Source organism: Mauremys mutica, chromosome 1 (genome assembly GCF_020497125.1).
Source record: "Mauremys mutica isolate MM-2020 ecotype Southern chromosome 1, ASM2049712v1, whole genome shotgun sequence".
Lineage (NCBI taxonomy): Eukaryota > Metazoa > Chordata > Testudines > Geoemydidae > Mauremys > Mauremys mutica.
Window position 1 is genome coordinate 120748828 of NC_059072.1, and position 16970 is coordinate 120765797.

Consider the following 16970-nt stretch of genomic DNA (forward strand, 5'->3'; position numbering starts at 1 on the left):
CTGTTGCTCCAATTTCACTTCTGTCTTGTGATGTCGTCATTGCACTAATTCTCTAGTCTCAAAGAGTCTTCCGGACAACAGAAGACCTGAATTTTCAGAGTGAAAAACAAGCAATAAAAATTCAGGTCTTCTGCATACGGCATAAAAACCCCAAAACGGGCACAAATTGATCTCCTTTAAAAGCATAAATGAAAGAGCAGTCTGAACATTGTTACATTTACCTTGCTAACCAACTGATTTCTTAATTCTTCCCAAATCAAGTTTAGTGACTTTCCCTCCTTCCAAAAAACCTTCAAAAGAAAACAAATTCACCAGCCAAATGTAGGAATTTAATTTCTTTTTGTAAAGTTTCCAACTTTGTGAGATGAAACCTTATAACTTTCCCTCGTTTCCAGGACACACTGAAAAGGAACACTGAGGAAATGAAGTATAAGTGATTTGGATTCTCAAAGATGCTTTGTTTCTCGTCTAATAGAATGTGAAGCTCTATGTAGGAGGTGGGTAGAGCCATCATAACCTGCTTTCTTCTCATTGAATAAAGAAGGTCAATATATTATCATATCAGGGAGGAGGAAATTACATAGGCGACTCTCCAGCAGACAATAAAGACAATTCTGACAGCAGGATCACAACAGCTGTAAAACTTTTCTTTTATTTTCCGACAGACATATCAGTGTTTAAATGACAGCTGAAGTAGGATGATGGACTAAATACATTATTCTCTGTGTTCCTTCTGCTGCTTTTTTTTTAATAGAAATATATCTTGAAGACTGTATTCAAGTTGATCAAATACTAAGTCAATTTGTCAATAAAACAGATTAGGCCACCTGTCTATAGATACAATTTCTTTCAACCAGCTTATTTTGTTAATGTTGTCTTGAAGTAACTGCTCCATGAAAAAAAAATTACAAAAATATATTACCATTTTAAGCTTATTGAAATACAGCTCAGCCATTGACGGCATTCAGTAATCACAGAAATGTAGGGCTGGAAGGGACCTCAAAGGTCATCAGATCAAGCCCCCAATGCTGAGGCAGGACCAGCTAAGCCTAGACCATCCCTGGCAGGTGTTTGTTCATCCTGTTCTTAAAAACACCCAATGCTGGGGGGTCCACAACCTCCCTTGGAAGCCTAATCCAGAGTTTAACTACCCTTATACTTAGAAAGTTTTTCCTGATATCTAGCCTACATCTCCCTTGATACAGATTAAGCCCATTGCTTCTTGCCACAATTTCAGTGGACATGGAGAACAATTGACCGTAGTCCTCTTTATAACTGCCCTTAACAATATTTGAAGAGTAACAACAGTTCTCCTCCTCAGTTTTCATTCCTCAAGACTAAACATTTTTTAATCTTTCCTCAGAGGTCAGGGTTTTCTAAATCTTTTATCATTTTTGTTGCTCTCCTCTGGATTCTCTCCAATTTATCTACATCTTTCCTAAAGTGTGGTGCCCAGAACTGGACACAGAACTCCAGCTGATGCCTCACCAGTGGTGAATAGAGAGGGACAATTATCTCCCACGTCTTACAGACAACACTTCTGTTAATAAACCCCAGAATCATATTAGCCTTTTTCACAACTGCATCACACTGTTGTCTCAGGATACGTCTACACTACAGGATTATTCTGAATTTACATAAACCGGTTTAGTAAAACAGATTGTTTAAAATTGAGTGCACGCGGCCACACTAAGCACATTAATTCGGTGGTGTGCATCCACGGTCCGAGGCTAGCGTCGATTTCTGGAGCGTTGCATTGTGGGTAGCTATTCCGTAGCTATCCCATAATTCCCGCAGTCTCCCCCGCCCCTTGGAATTATGGGTTGAGAGCCCAGTGCCTGATAGGGCAAAAATCATTGTCGTGGGTGGTTCTGGGTAAATGTCGTCAGTCACTCCTTCCTCCGGGAAAGCAACGGCAGACAAGCATTTCGCGCCCTTTTCCCCTGGATTGCCCTGGCAGATGCCATAGCATGGCAAGCATGGAGTCTGCTTTGCCTTTTGTCACTGTCACCGTATGTGTACTAGATGCCGCTGACAGAGGCGATTCAGCAGCGCTACACAGCAGCATCCATTTGCTTTTGCATGACAGCAGAGATGGTTGTCAGCTGTTCTGTACCGTCTACCATGCCATTGTAAATTGGCAATGAGATGACGGTTACCAGTCTTTCTGTGCTGTACCATCTGCTGCTGTCATAGGTGCCCCTGGCTGAAATCGGCCAGGGGGGCAAAAGACAAAAATTGGGAGTGATTCCCTAAGTCACTCCCTTCTTTATGGTATCTAAAAATAGAATCAGTCCCGCCTAGAATATGGGGCAACTGTACTAGATACCCAGTGTATCAAAGAAACAGAGAGCACAGCTGCTCTGTGTCAGATCCCGCAGAAATGATGAGCTGCATGCCATTCACAGGGGATGCTCCTGCAACAACCCCACCTGTTGCTTCCCTCCTCTCCCAGCCTTCCTGGGCTACCGTTGCAGTGTCCCCGACTTGTGTGCTGAAGTAATAAAGAATGCAGGAATAAGAAACAGTGACTTGTTAGTGAGATGAAATGAGTGGAAGGCAGCCTCCAGCTGCTATGATAGTCCAGACAGGACATTAAGCAGTGTGGGGGAGAGGAGCCCAGCATCCCGCTGCTATGATAGTCCAGGCAGTACAGAATCTTTTCTTTACACATGAAGGGCGGGGGCTGATGGAGCTCAGCCCCCTGTTGCTACGATGAAGATGGTTACCAGCCATTCTGTACCATCTACTGGGAATGACCAGGAGTCCAGCCAGGAGCACTTATGGTCTGATGATGACGATGGGTACCAGTCCTTCTGCACTGAACCATCTGCCCCAAGGCTGATGATGACGACAGATATCAGCCATATTGCACCATCAACCACCAAGGAGGGAGGGCGAGGATGCTACAGTTCAGTGCCGCAGCATCGGGTCTACCAGCAGCATTCATTAGACATAGGGTGACATTTAAAAGAGTCAAGAGACGATTTTTTTCCCTTTTCCTCCTGGGGGTGGGGGTGGGGTAAATTGACGAGCTATGCCCTGAACCACCGCGGACAATGGGTTTGACACTACAGGCATTGGGAGCTCAGCCAAGAATGCAAATGCTTTTCGGAGACTGCAGGAACTGTGGGATAGCTTGAGTCCTCCGTCCCCACTCCCTCCCTCCATGAGCGTCCATTTTAGTCTTTGGCTTTCCGTTACGTTTGTCACGCAGCAGTGTGCTGAGTCCCTGCTGTGGCCTCTGTCTGGAGATTTTTTAAAAATGCTTTGGAATTTCGTCATCTGTAACGGAGCTCTGATAGAACAGATTTGCCTGCCCATACAGCGATCACATCCGTACGGTCCATGCTGGAGCTCTTTTTGGATTTGGGACTGCATCGCCATCCGTGCAGATCAGAGCTCCACGCTGAGCAAGCAGGAAATGATATTCAAAAGTTTGCGGGGCTTTTCCTGTCTACCTGGCCACTGCATCCGAGTTCAGATTGCTGTCCAGAGTGGTCACTGGTGCACTGTGGGATACCGCCCAGAGGCCAATACCGTCGATTTGCGGCCACACTAACCCTAATCCGATATGTTAATCCCGATATTAGCGCTACTCCTCTCGTCGGGGAGGAGTACAGAAACCGGTTTAAAGAGCCCTTTATATCGAAATAAAGGGCCTCTTAGTGTGGACGGGTGTGGCGTTAAATCGGTTTAACGCCCATAAAACCGGTTTAAACGCGTAGTGTAGACCAGGCCTCATATTCAAGTTGTGATCTACTATAACTTCCCAGTTCTTTTCAGCATACTGCCACTAGCCAATTATTCCCAATTTTATAGTTGCGCATTTGATTTTTCCTTCCTAAGCGAAGTATTTTGCACTTGTCATTACTGAATTTTGTCTTTTTGATTTCAGACCAATCCTCCAATTTGCACTGTCCTTTGTCTTTCTCTTCCTCGTAATATATTAACACAATCTCTTCTTTTTGCCTCTTCAGGCCTTTGTTAGGTGTAACTCATTTGGTGCCTTAGTCTTTCCGATTTTGTCCCGGTATGCTTGTGCTATTCTTTTGTATGCCTCCTGAGCCATTCATCTATTATTTCATTTCTGTAGGATTCCTACAAAAATATGGTAGTATCTTTTTTTTAAAAAATGGTCGTAGCTATTCTATGGACTGTGGGTTTAGAGGACTTAGTACCGTGTACTAGAAACAAATGCTAACATTTCCGTTTGGCTCAACAGAGGCTGCATAAATTTAAGAAGTTATACATTTGGTAAGTGTCTTAGGGGAATGAATGGGTACTGCATACCACCCCGTACTGGAGAATAATTTATAAATATATATATATGTTGTGGGCACGAGTAAGCAATAATGTGGAGAAGGAATCTGAATTGTATTTCTGTGTTTCTGATTTCATGCCTGTCACCTATTCTGTGACCCCCTCATAATTACTTCCTATGCCAATACGCAGTATCTGTAAGACACTTATACTATCAAATGTTCTGTGTTGTCATATCATGAGCCATTCAGTGTACTTGCTGCATTAAGCTGTGATGCACTGACATATAGCATACTGGAGCAAATAACTCCTTAGAGACAAGGGGCCATATTCAGCTCTCAGTTATATGTGGCAGTACTCCTGATATACACTAGCATGACTGAAAACAGAGAAAGAGCTATTAGGTTTGCATAGAATGACCAAATACAAATGAGCCATACAAACATTTTTAAAAGGCAAAGTTAAAATTTGAATTGCACAAGCAGTTAAAATACAGTAGCATGACAATGGAAAAACCATTGTTGAAAAGATGGCTTCATATTATACCATAAATACTGTTTGAGTTAAATGATATAGTCATATACATAGTCTATAATAATAGGCCTGAACTTGCAGTTCTAACTCAGGTAAAATACTCTGATGTCAATGAAAGTTTTGCCCAAGTAAAATAGGATTAAGCCTGTTATTTTTATTTCTTTCACTCTCTCTCTTTTTTTCAATTGTCATGTGATCCCGGTGAAGGTGAGTGCTCTGTATATGCATTTTTTCCTCCCTTGCTTGCAAGGAGACAGGTGATTGGTAGCAGCGTGTAAGGGATCCTGGTGAGATTTTTGTGTGTGGGAGGATGGGCTCTAAATGAAATACGGTTACATCTATGTTGTATCTGGTGTACTTGATTTGGGGGCGACTGACTGGCCTGATTAGCCAAATATTGTAAAGAAAATCTAGGCTGCCCCGAGCTTTGGCCGAGTGCCCTTTTATTAGAGAACTGAGTAAATAAATAGTGAGATTAGACAATGAGTAGGATTCAGGAAGTTTTCCCACTGCCCAAAATTGATTTTTTTGCTGTTGTCCTCACAATACGATAACAACTGTTGCGTGAGAAACTCCTTCTCTTATGAAGTTTTTGCAGAAAGAATAAGTTTGGAGAACCATTGCTCTAGGAGCTCCAGAGTGATAAATATCAGTATATCTTGTTGGCATGGCACCTGATTGGGTTTTAAGGATATTTTTGAACAATTAGTAGAACTGGTTGAAAAACAAAAAAACCTTTTCTATGGAAAATGTCCATTTGCAACTGAAATGTTGAGATTTTCTAACCAGTTCTATTAATGAATTTGTGAGGCACCTTGCTTTGCAAATTCCAATTTAATCAAAACCTTGTGAGAAACAGGATCAGAACCTGAACGTTTGTAATTTCTCCAACCCGTGAGTTTATGGCACCATGTGAAAGTGTCAGGAATGCTTAATTATCCACCAAGTCCACAGACCTTGAAGCATAAGATAGCTATCCAATCTAATTTTCAACAGTTTGGCATGTCTCCACATTGTAACGAACTAGCGTTACCCGTAGCAATTGCTCTTTAAAGTAAAAATATGTGCAAAACTTCTTCATTCAGCCTAGTAGTATTATATGTCAATCAGATTTAGGATATAGAACTGGCCAGTGATGTCCTAAAAAAATCATCTCTCGTTTGAATCACTTTGAATTAGCTTGACTCTGTGTCGTGTTACTGGCAAGTCTTCTTTCTTAAGCATCTTATTTGCAAGTTTGTAAGTCTTTGGATTTGCTGGCAAATTCCAACAGTTTGGTGTAAGGTTTTGAAAACAGATTTAGTAATACCTCTACAAAGCTGCACAGTTTTTAAAATCAAGCAGTAATTCATTCTCTAAAAACTATAATGGCCTGGATTTCATTTATCCACACACATACAGACTATGGGAAATATCATAGGTAGGTGCCATGGTGATGTGGGACTTGACAAAATCAAGATACACAGACATTTCTATAAAATCTCTACAATTTAAAGGCAATCTGAAAAGTGTTTTTGGTTCATAACACCCAAGTTTAGGTTCTGAGTTTCATATTAGCACTGGACAATCCCAAATATCGTGGCATAGAGTTAATCTTGTTTTTAGCAGAATAAGAGCTGCAAAAATACAAGTGCTAGGCCTCACTAGGAATTAATTACTTTCCTCTCTAAATACTAATTGGTTTGGTTATGTTCCATGTGACATTTATGTCATGTTGCAATGATCATGGCTGCATACAGTCCTGCCTATCCCAGTGGTTTTACAGTTCTGCAGGGAAATCACATTGATTTACATTGATTTCCTATAAAGAGACACTGTGACCCAGATGCACAAAGGTACTTAAGCACCTAAATCTGGGTGATCTAGTCACACCTGCAATCCACAAAATCCTCCCTTGATTGCCACCTAACCCTGTAGGCACCTAAAAACACATTCAGTATCTAATTTTTTTACTCTACAAGTTCCCTAGGTGCTTAAATTCCTTCCTCTGGGCACATGCACTGCTGCCTCAGCCATCTAATCCCCAGTGCGATCCTCAAATCAGGTGGAGATAGGCACCTATCTTGCCAGTGGAGACCGATCTGGTAAGCATACTCAGAGCATCCCTAACTCATGGACTGTCCTTCACTGGAGGTTTTCAAAAAAGAGGCTGGATAGCCATCCGTCTTGGATGGTTTAGACACAACAAATCCTGAATCTTGGTCCCTTGTGGTCCCGTCTAACCCTACACTTCTATGATTCCACACACAATGGCTAAGGGTGGGGGGTAAGGATGAGGAAGGAACACATCCCTTTATCCCGGTGATAAACGTACGCACCCAGGATGTGTGAGACCCCAATTCAATTCCCCCCTCTGCCTGATAAGGAGAAAAGATTTGAACAGGGGTCTCTCACCCCTTAGGTGAGTGCCTTAATGACTAGACTGGGATATTCTGATGTGGGGGCTCTCCATCTCATCTACTGAAGTTGTTCCAATTTGTATTAAATAAATATTAATTGGGCCAAAAGAAAGTGATACTTGCCTGAAAGCTGGAGAAACCCTGTTAAAATCCCTTCTCATCAGGTCGAGGGGGAGGACTGAACTGGGGTGTCTCATACCCCAATGAGTATCCTAACCACAGAGCTAAAGACTATAAGTCTAACTCCTTGCAAGAAATGGCTGCCTGAATCCAGGAGATGGTTTCCCATTGGTAAATCGCTAGCAAAGATAGATGCCATCCTTAGATGCCTATCTCTGACAGAGGAGAGGGGCTTAGGACACAGAACCTCTTGTCAGCCTTTCCAATTGGCTAGCTTAGGAACTCCCTGCCTAGCATGCCGGTTTTTGTGGATCACATTCTCAGGCACATGTGTATTATATTATGACTATAATGTAGTGGCCCACGGCCCAATCGGCACACAGCTGGGGCTATGTGACAGCCTCAGGGCCATACATATATATTGTGTAGATGCGGCCCACATAATACATATGTGGCCCATAATGGTAAATAGGTTGAGAACCACTGCTATAATGGCCTGTTCCACAACAGCCTTCTAAAGCACATTTCAGTTCATGTTTATTTTTCACTTTTAATGTCTACAACATTCTCTCCACTGTCACTATAAATGGCAGATATTTATTCCACAAAAAAGGATTATGGGCCCAATCCACCCCCCACTTAAGTGAGTGAGAATCTTTCCATTGACCTCAATGGGCCATTAGCTCAGGCCATATTTCTTGCTACAATTTTGAGATAGGATTTTTTAAAAAAGACCAGAGCCATTGAACTGCCATACCTGGGTGCTGCACATACATTGTACAATTTCCTGTAATCATTACCAACAGATGATGTCACTGCAAATTATTTTATGTCACTATCCTTAACCATTGTAAATATGGAATGCTGTTATGTCATTAATTACATGCGCTAAATATGTCATCATCATTTGTCTTTCACATCACAAATATGTTATCATATGACATTATTACACCTCCAGATACCTTTTTCTGTATGACTGATAATTACTCAAAGTATTTACTGTAATTATGTCACTTGATGAAATTACAGTAATTATATCGAAAAATGATAGCCCATGACTAATGAATAAAAATAGCATGGAAATTGACATAAAATGACATGTTAAGGATAAAATGACGTGTTAAGGATCTGAGGCAAACTCATAATAGCAAGGAAATTCATAATTAAGAATTTAATCTCCAACAACATTGTAGGGAGCCACGTTTTTTAGATTAACTCACAGAAGGGAAAATGTAGAGAGGTAGTACTCTGACAAAAATAAGGGGCAAATCAAAAGAGAAACTGGCACGAAGCACAACCTCGCACGCTGTAAGTCTGTGCACAGTAGGTGCAGTACACAATGCCACTGCAGCATGGCTAAAGGCGAGGGTCCTACGTCGGAGCTGGTGTAGGCAGCTGTCAGTTCCATGGGAACCTCACTCTACCCCTAACCCAGTGGGGACATAAGTCGTGTTGTAGGTTATACTCTGGGAGCCAGATTTACAAACGCCTAGTGGGATTTACAAACAGCTCCTAAGCAGTTTAGGCCCCAAACACCCACTGATATTCAAGGGGAGTTAGGCACTTTCTCAAGCCCAGTAGGTGCCTATCTGCATCTTTAAGCACCAAAACACCTTTGTAGATCTGGCCATGGGTGGAAGCAGCAAAATAGCATAACTTGCACTAATTTAGCATTCAGGGCCTGGCTCCTGCTGAAATCAATGGAAGTTTTTGCGGATGACCTGAAAGGGAGCAGAAGGGAGCCTGCCACAGAGGAAGAATGCTATGTACAAAGTAAATACTATATAGTCATTAGTTAATTGCATTATTTTTTCTCTGTAAAGAAAAATTTCATCTGCCTCCTCAGTAGCTATTGCAAAATGCCTAGGTCCTGGTACCCGAGAGCCGTAAGAGAAAACCTTGTTAGGAAAGTACACCTCATCGCTGTCTGACTGTTGGCTAGCTTTTCAGGAGGCAGTGAATGATGAAAGTTGCTAGAGCTGCCTCACACTTCATAAGCATCTTCACAAAGTGGTCTATAGGGAGGGGGGACCCCAGTCTGCAACACATAGAGCATAGGATCCACAAGGTTTGGGGAGCAGGCTCCATGGCCTACTCCATGTGTATGTAAGAGTAAGCCAGGCTCACGCCCCTTTGTGAAATCCCCACAAGAACCTTACAGAACCTTCAATTTGCAGGATCAAGGCCCACGGGGTTAACCAGCCTTATACTAACACAGCTATCCAGCTCTAGTCCGGGCCCTGATGCACTTCTGTACCTCCGTCTCTGACCGCTGAATGAAGTTACCCCCTGCTACTGTTAATTTGAGATGCCCAAATTACATGGTGCAACAGCACAGTAAACTGTAGTACACTGAGCCAGCTTCCTACTGTACATCATGTGAAGACTGGGTTTCTGTCCAAGTTAAAAAAAGAAATTCTGCTTCTAGTTAGAATATCCAGTAATAATTCAATATATGGTGCCATTTTAGAAAATGTGCTATTCATATTTATGAAAGGCTTAATAGATGCAGCTGCATCCTTTAACAAATTATTATAAGGCATGGTATGAAATGCATTAGTAAGAAATGCTTAACAGATGATGCTGTGACAAGCTGTTACAACGCATGTTAGAAGACGTCAATATTATTAAATCTATGTGCTTGGTTAGCACATGAATATAAATAATTTTTATGCATGCTACAAATTGCCATGCTTTATTAATGACGACGTATTTATAAATGATACCTTACTGTAAAGCATTATTTAAAACAGCTAGCCAGAAGGCCTTACAGTAATACTGTAGCTGCACTATTATGCTGCGTAACAGATTGGAAGGCCTGTCTTATTCTACTAAATAGATATACTTGGCAGGATTTGATTTAAATCAATAGACATCAATAACCGTCAATTTCGCCTGACACTGAAATTGATGAAAAAATCTCCATTAGTAACAATGGGCGAGAGTGGAGCCTCCCCACACCCCTCATGCCTGCAGGGATCAGGTGTCACTAGCCCTGCAGCCAATGCTGCACCCCTGCACCCTCTGCACCCCTGCTGGCATAGGAGTGAGGGAACAGTTCCTGCCCTGGGGCTGGCCCCGGTATTCTGGGCTGATGAGTGAGTGAACAGGGCCATGACAGCAGAGCTGCAGAGGGTTTCCCACACGGCCATGGGGCCAGTGACACAGGATCCCTGCAGGCCCAAGGTGCCGAGAAGGCTGAAGTCCTGGCAAGGCAGAGCAGAGACCGCCCCCAGCCAGGGCTGTGAGGACAATAAGCCCCTGGTCACAGGGAAAGGCAACTCTGCTGCTAAGCTTCCCCGCACCGGGATGGAATCAGTCAGCAGCAGGGTGACCTCCCCCACAGCTGGGGTCTCGACCTCCTCCTACTCCTTGCAGTCCTGTCCAAGGGTCTCTGCTCTGCCCCGCCAGGACTGCAGCCTTCCCTGCACCTGGTGCCTGCAGGAATCGGTGTTACCCGCCCCACCTCGGCAGCTCCACTAGCACAGCCCCATTCACTTACTCACTCACTCACCAGCTGAGAGTGTGAGGGCAGGACCTGTTCAGCAGCTAAGTGGTCTCCTCTGTGGCTGAGGGCTCATCCTCCTCCTTGCAGCCTGGCTAGGGGGTCTCTGCTCCACCAGGCCAGAACCGCAGCCTCCTCCTCCTCACCTAGCACCCTGGTGTCCTGGGCCCCTCAGCCACACAAGGAGCCCCCTGGAGCCCCAATGTCAGCACTGCACTAACCCTAGCCCAACCCAGCCTTCCCTTAATTTCCTGCAACTGCAAAGATAAAAAAATAAACATCAGTATAAATGGTCAAAATTACAAAAAATTAAAAAACAAATTCTGCCAAACCTACGTATAAATGGAGTCAGTGCCGCCTCAAACAAAACTGGGCTCTGAGCCCTGAAAATCCACTCTGTAGAGGCCTCCTTTATACCTTAACTGAAAGTTGCTAGGTTTCAGTGGTAGCCATGTTAGTCTGTATCAGCAAAAAAACCGAGGAGTCTTTGTGGCACCTTAGAGACTAACAAATTTATTTGGGCATAAGCTTTCGTGGGCTAGAACCCACCTCATCAGATGCATGAAGTAAAAGATACAGGAGCAGGTATAAATACATGAAAGGATGTGGATTGCTTTACCAAGTGTTAAGTCAGTCTAACGAGATAAATCAATTAACAGCAGGATACCAAGGGAGGAGAAATAACTTTTGAAGTGGTAAGAGAGGGATAGGTTTTAGATCTTTGCTGATGCGCTGGAGAGGTTTTAGTTGGGGAATTAGTGGAATTCTGTTACTTTCTTTGTTGGGCCTGTCTTGTAGTAGATGACTTCTCAGTACTCTTCTGGCTCTGTCAATCTGTTTCTTCACTTCACCAGGTGGGTATTGCAGTTTTAAGAACGCTTGATAGAGATTCTGTAGGTGTTTGTCTCTGTCTGAGGGATCGGAGCAAACGCGGTTGTATCTTAAAGCTTGGCTGTAGACAATGGATTGTGTGATGTGGTCTGGATGAAAGCTGGAGGCATGTAGGTAAGTATAGTGGTCAGTAGGTTTCCGGTATAGGGTGGTGTTTATGTGACCATCGCTTATTAGCACTATAATGTCTAGGAAGTGGACCTCTTGTGTGGACTGGTCCAGGCTGAGGTTGATGGTAGGGTGGACATCATTGAAATTTTGGTGGAATTTCTCAAGGGCCTCCTTCCCATGGGTCCAGATGATGAAGATCTCAACAGTGTAGCACAAGTCGAGTAGGGGCGTAAGGAGACCAGTAGGAGAGCAATTCAATCTCTCTGGGCACTCAATAACAGACTTCAAAGTGGCAATTCTTCAACAAAAAAACTTCAAAAACAGACTCCAACATGAAGCTGCAGAACTGAATTTAATTTGCAAACTAGATACCATCAGATTAGGCCTGAATAAAGACTGGGAGTGGTTGGGTCATTACAAAACCTAAACTTAATTTCCCCAATACTAATTTCTCCCTACTGTTACTCACACCTTCTTGTCAACTGTCTGTAATGAGCCACTCTCTTACCACTTCAAAAGTTATTTCTCCTCCCTTGGTATCCTGCTGTTAATTGATTAATCACATTAGACTGACTTAACACTTGGTAAAGCAACCCACATCTTTTCATGTATTTATACTGGCTCTTGTTTCTTTTACTTCATACATCTGATGAAGTGGGTTCTAGCCCACGAAAGCTTATGCCCAAATAAATTTGTTAGTCTCTAAGGTGCCACAAGGACTCCTTGTTTGTTTTTTTTAAAGTTGCTAGGGTCACATCTCTGTTACTTTGATCTCAATTACAGAGATATAAAATGCATTGGTCTGATTCTTACTTCACTTACACACGTTTTACACCAGTGTAACAACTGACATCAAGGCCAATACTTCCAGTTTACGCCACTGAAAATCATATCAGAATCAGGCTACATCATTTTGGTCTCAAACTAGAGCTGAGTGAAATTCAAAATTTTGTTGCACAGAATTCCTTGTGAAAATCAGTGCAACTCTGTATTGTGCAATTTTACATCTCCCAGACTTCGCTTTTCTACGATATTTCTTTCAAATGGCTGGTTTTTCCAATGAAAAGAAGTTAATTTCTACATGTTTTCAGTGCAAACCCATTTTCACTCTAGAAATTCTAATACCTCAGACATTCCCAGAAATGGGCTCATTTTAATGTTCACAGCACTATGTGAAATTGCATGATTTTTTAGCAGTTTTATGCCTTTAATATTTTGCACACTTTATGTTGCCTAAAGCTGCAATCAGAATTATAGCCCTGTTGTGGTAGTCCCTGAAAACACACACAGATAGGTGTTATAAAACACAATCCCTGGCATGAAAGGCTTAAAATCAAATTAACAAAGAGACACAAATAGTCACAGAGGGTATAAATGTACCCAATGATTGTTTCAAATTCTTGGTTATTGTTAAGAAAATCTCTTTTTTTTCAACTCTCTGCCCAATTCTGTCTTCTTTATTATTGTTAAAAATTGTCCTTATTTCCAGGTTTATTTAATTATCTTTTCCAAACCCGAGGATTTTATGTTTGCTAAATTAATCCCTAAGGGCTAGACCCTGACACTGGAGCTGTGCAGATGCAGGGCAAATGCGCTTCAGAATCTACCCCATTCCTATGAACCTCACTCTCCTCTCCCTCCACACAGTGAGCACAAGCTCACTCCCTGATCCATCCCACGCCAGCTACAGTGCATATTGTTCAGGTTTACATCTAATTTTTTATCGGATGGTATTTGCAGTCATTAGAAAGCACCAAAATCAGGAAGTATAGAAGCAGATGAAACTTCCCAATCTTTTGGCTAAGATTAAGCAGTATTATCAATTTAATAATCTGATTTGAGCTTTTTGGGGAACTATGTCCTGATGTGGCAGAGGATTTCTGTGTGTATATATTAGTTGGCACAGGATTCTGTCTGTCTAGATGGTGCCCATCACAGCAGTATCAGAGTGCTTCACAATCTTTGGTGTATTTATTTTTACAACATCCCTGTAAAGTAGGGAAATGCTACTATTCCCATTTTACAGATGGGAAGCTCAGGCACAGAGAGAGTATGTGAGCTGCCTGAGATCACACAAGAAACCTATGGTGGAGCACGGTTGAGCACCCAAAGTCCTAGGCTAGTGCCTTAACCAATGGAACTTTCTTCCTCTCTTTTGGATCTCTCTCCTTTGATGGGCCAGATTCATCCCTTGCGCCACGGATGACTATAGTCCATTTGCTTTTCCATCACTATGATGACCCTAGAAATAAAAAGTGTACCTAATTTTTTGAAGCTCATAAATGTTGCATGTGTGTTCAGTCTAAATTCTGGGCTAAGGTTCAAATAGATTTATTTTACACATAACACTCATCCACCTGTACTCTTGACTTCCCTATTTTATTGTCATGCTTCGTATTTCAAGGCACACATTGACTTATGTAATACAGACATGCTGAAGGACTCAGACTGTGTTTATCTGTGCGGCACTGTCTTTGACATCTATTAGCCTTGATTACGGTCTTAATCTTTTGTATCTTGCTACATTAGTTTCTAGTCATATTCACAATTCTTCCTATTATAGTATAATCCATCTAGTATCACTCTTTTCTTTGTTTTCCTGTTCATCTTTAATTCCTAAGCCAACTTTCTACTTATTCCATGACTCCTGCACCCAAAACATTATTTACAACCTTGAATGTGGAACTTTGTCAAAAATCCTTTCTGAAGTGTAAACAGCTTTGGCATTTCATCACAAAGTTTGCCATTGTGTTCCAAAACTCTCCTTCCCTTAATCTTCAAGGTTGTGTGTCATTTTCCTTCTGTAACTATTTAAATTCCAGGTGGAATTCTGTCACACCGAAGCTCATAAACTGAGATGTTAAAATAATAGGAGCCAACATTTCAGCAACTCTTCCTGACTTGTATTTTGATAACATTGTTGCATTTTAAAAAAACCTTAACCTGGAACTTCAAAACTTCCCTCCCCAACCCCCCAGTGGAAAGAAGGAGAAATGTTACCTCTGAGGCATCACTCCTTCTAGTCTTGCACCTCTCCAGAGCCCCTTTGGGAATCTGCATAAGGATGCGGGACAGCCTGAAACAGAAGGTTTAAGGGACCAGGGAAGGTTCCAGTAGAGTATTCCATTGGAGCTATGCTGCAATGGAGCCATTTGGAAGCAAAACCCTTCTACATGGACAATTTTGGCTTCAGGTAGATTCCGTAGGATCTGCAAATTTTGTGGGCCAAAGCTCCAATTATTTCCAGAGTTGTGGCAAGCCAGTCTCGTCTTCCACTACTCCAATCCCCCTGCACACATACCAGGATAATCCACAAGAAATTCTGGCCCTTTCCTGTCCTCTAAGTGTTTTTCCTAGCTAAGGGATGATCTATGTCCTCCTTATGAAATATCTCTAAGTTTTCAGTAACTGTATCAACCAGTGAAACAGCAGAGGATATTATTAACTATTTCAAATGACTAGATAAAAGTAAAAATAATACCTGGAACAGAGCACATTTCATAAAGGATCTCAAAGTGCTCTACAAAGATTAAAGAAGTCCCATTGCACCAGAGCAAAGCTGGAAAGTGTTGTCACACCCATTTTACAGATAGCCAGACTGATAAACTAAGAGAGAGAAATGACACACTGCCGACAGAACTTTTGAAGCGCCCCTCATTCCAGTGCTGTTGCGGCCAGGCTGTTCAGACAGGCTACAGGCCCATCTTCAAAGCCATGCAAATCTGCAGATATTTGCTTTATATCCACGGACCATGTTTTCAGATCGGATACAGATACACATTTTGTATCTGCGCAGGGCTCTACCCATCTTGCTGATTTGGATCCCTCTGCTGGAAAGTTTGCTATACTGCCTGTTGCACAAGAGCAGGCAGAAGTCCCTACAGAGAAAGAACTATACAATTAACTTCCAGTTTTTTCACTTCGATTTTATTTTCTCCTTTTTTATGGTATGAAGCAGTGCTCCAGCTACCTCAGTGGCAGAACCATCACCGAAAGCCAGGAAGGAAAAAAAGAATAGGACCGTAACTAGAGATTCTGTTTTTCCCTTTATTTATATTCTTTATACATTCAAAGTTGCTATTTTATATGTTTCTCTATTTAGATGATGTGTGAATTCTATGTACACTTTTTTCCTCAGAGGCACGCATTGAGTGTTTGTTTGTACATCTGTATTATGCTCTACTTTTCCTCATATTCACAGATTTTTATTAAAATATTTCCATAAAACAGGTTGTTACCAAAAATAAATGAACAGATACAAATTAATACATAAAAACAGATGAGTTGTATAGAATATTTACAAACAATTGGATGGAATGCAAAGCTTCACATAAATATTCACATACATCCCACTATCTAGTGTGAATTTAAGAGTTACTTAGTAGTTCTAAGGTATGCTAGGGCTAACTTAGAGACTTTTTCTCAATGCCTTACACCTTGGTTAAATTGCTACAGCAGTCAGAATGGTAGCATTCTGCAACCACTTTACCCAGATGTAAATAACTACACATTGTACAAGGCAGTGAAGAATTAGGCTCAAAGTGATCAGAACAGTACTGGTAGGACCACAGTCTCATATTCAAGATGGGAAAAAATGAAGCACAAAGGAGTTAAGTGACTTAACCAAGGTTACACAGCAATTAAGTATCAGCACCAGGATTAGAATTCTGGTCTTTTGTTTGTTAGACTTTTGGCTAAGACACACAGAATTTCTTTTTTAAAAAGGAGTTATTTACTGACAAAAATACCTATTACTATAGCAACTAAGTGTTAATTTACAGAATTAAAGAAAGGTTATTCCATAAAACCACACAATGGGTTAAAAATAAAAAAATCAAATTTGCCCCCAAACTCAGTTCAAAATATGACAATATATACAAAAATGACACCAAAATAAATGGGGACCCAAGGAGGCACATCCCTATTTATGAGAGTAGTTCTGCTGAAGATAATGGAACTACATGCATGAATAAAATTTACAAGATCAAGCACGAGACCTTACATTCTTCCCTATAGCTCACTAAGCTCTAGTTCAGGGGTAGGCAACCTATGTCACGGGTGCCGAAGTCGGCACACGAGCTGATTTTCAGTGGCACTCACACTGCCGGGTCCTGGCCACTGGTCCAGGGGGCTCTGCATTTTATTTA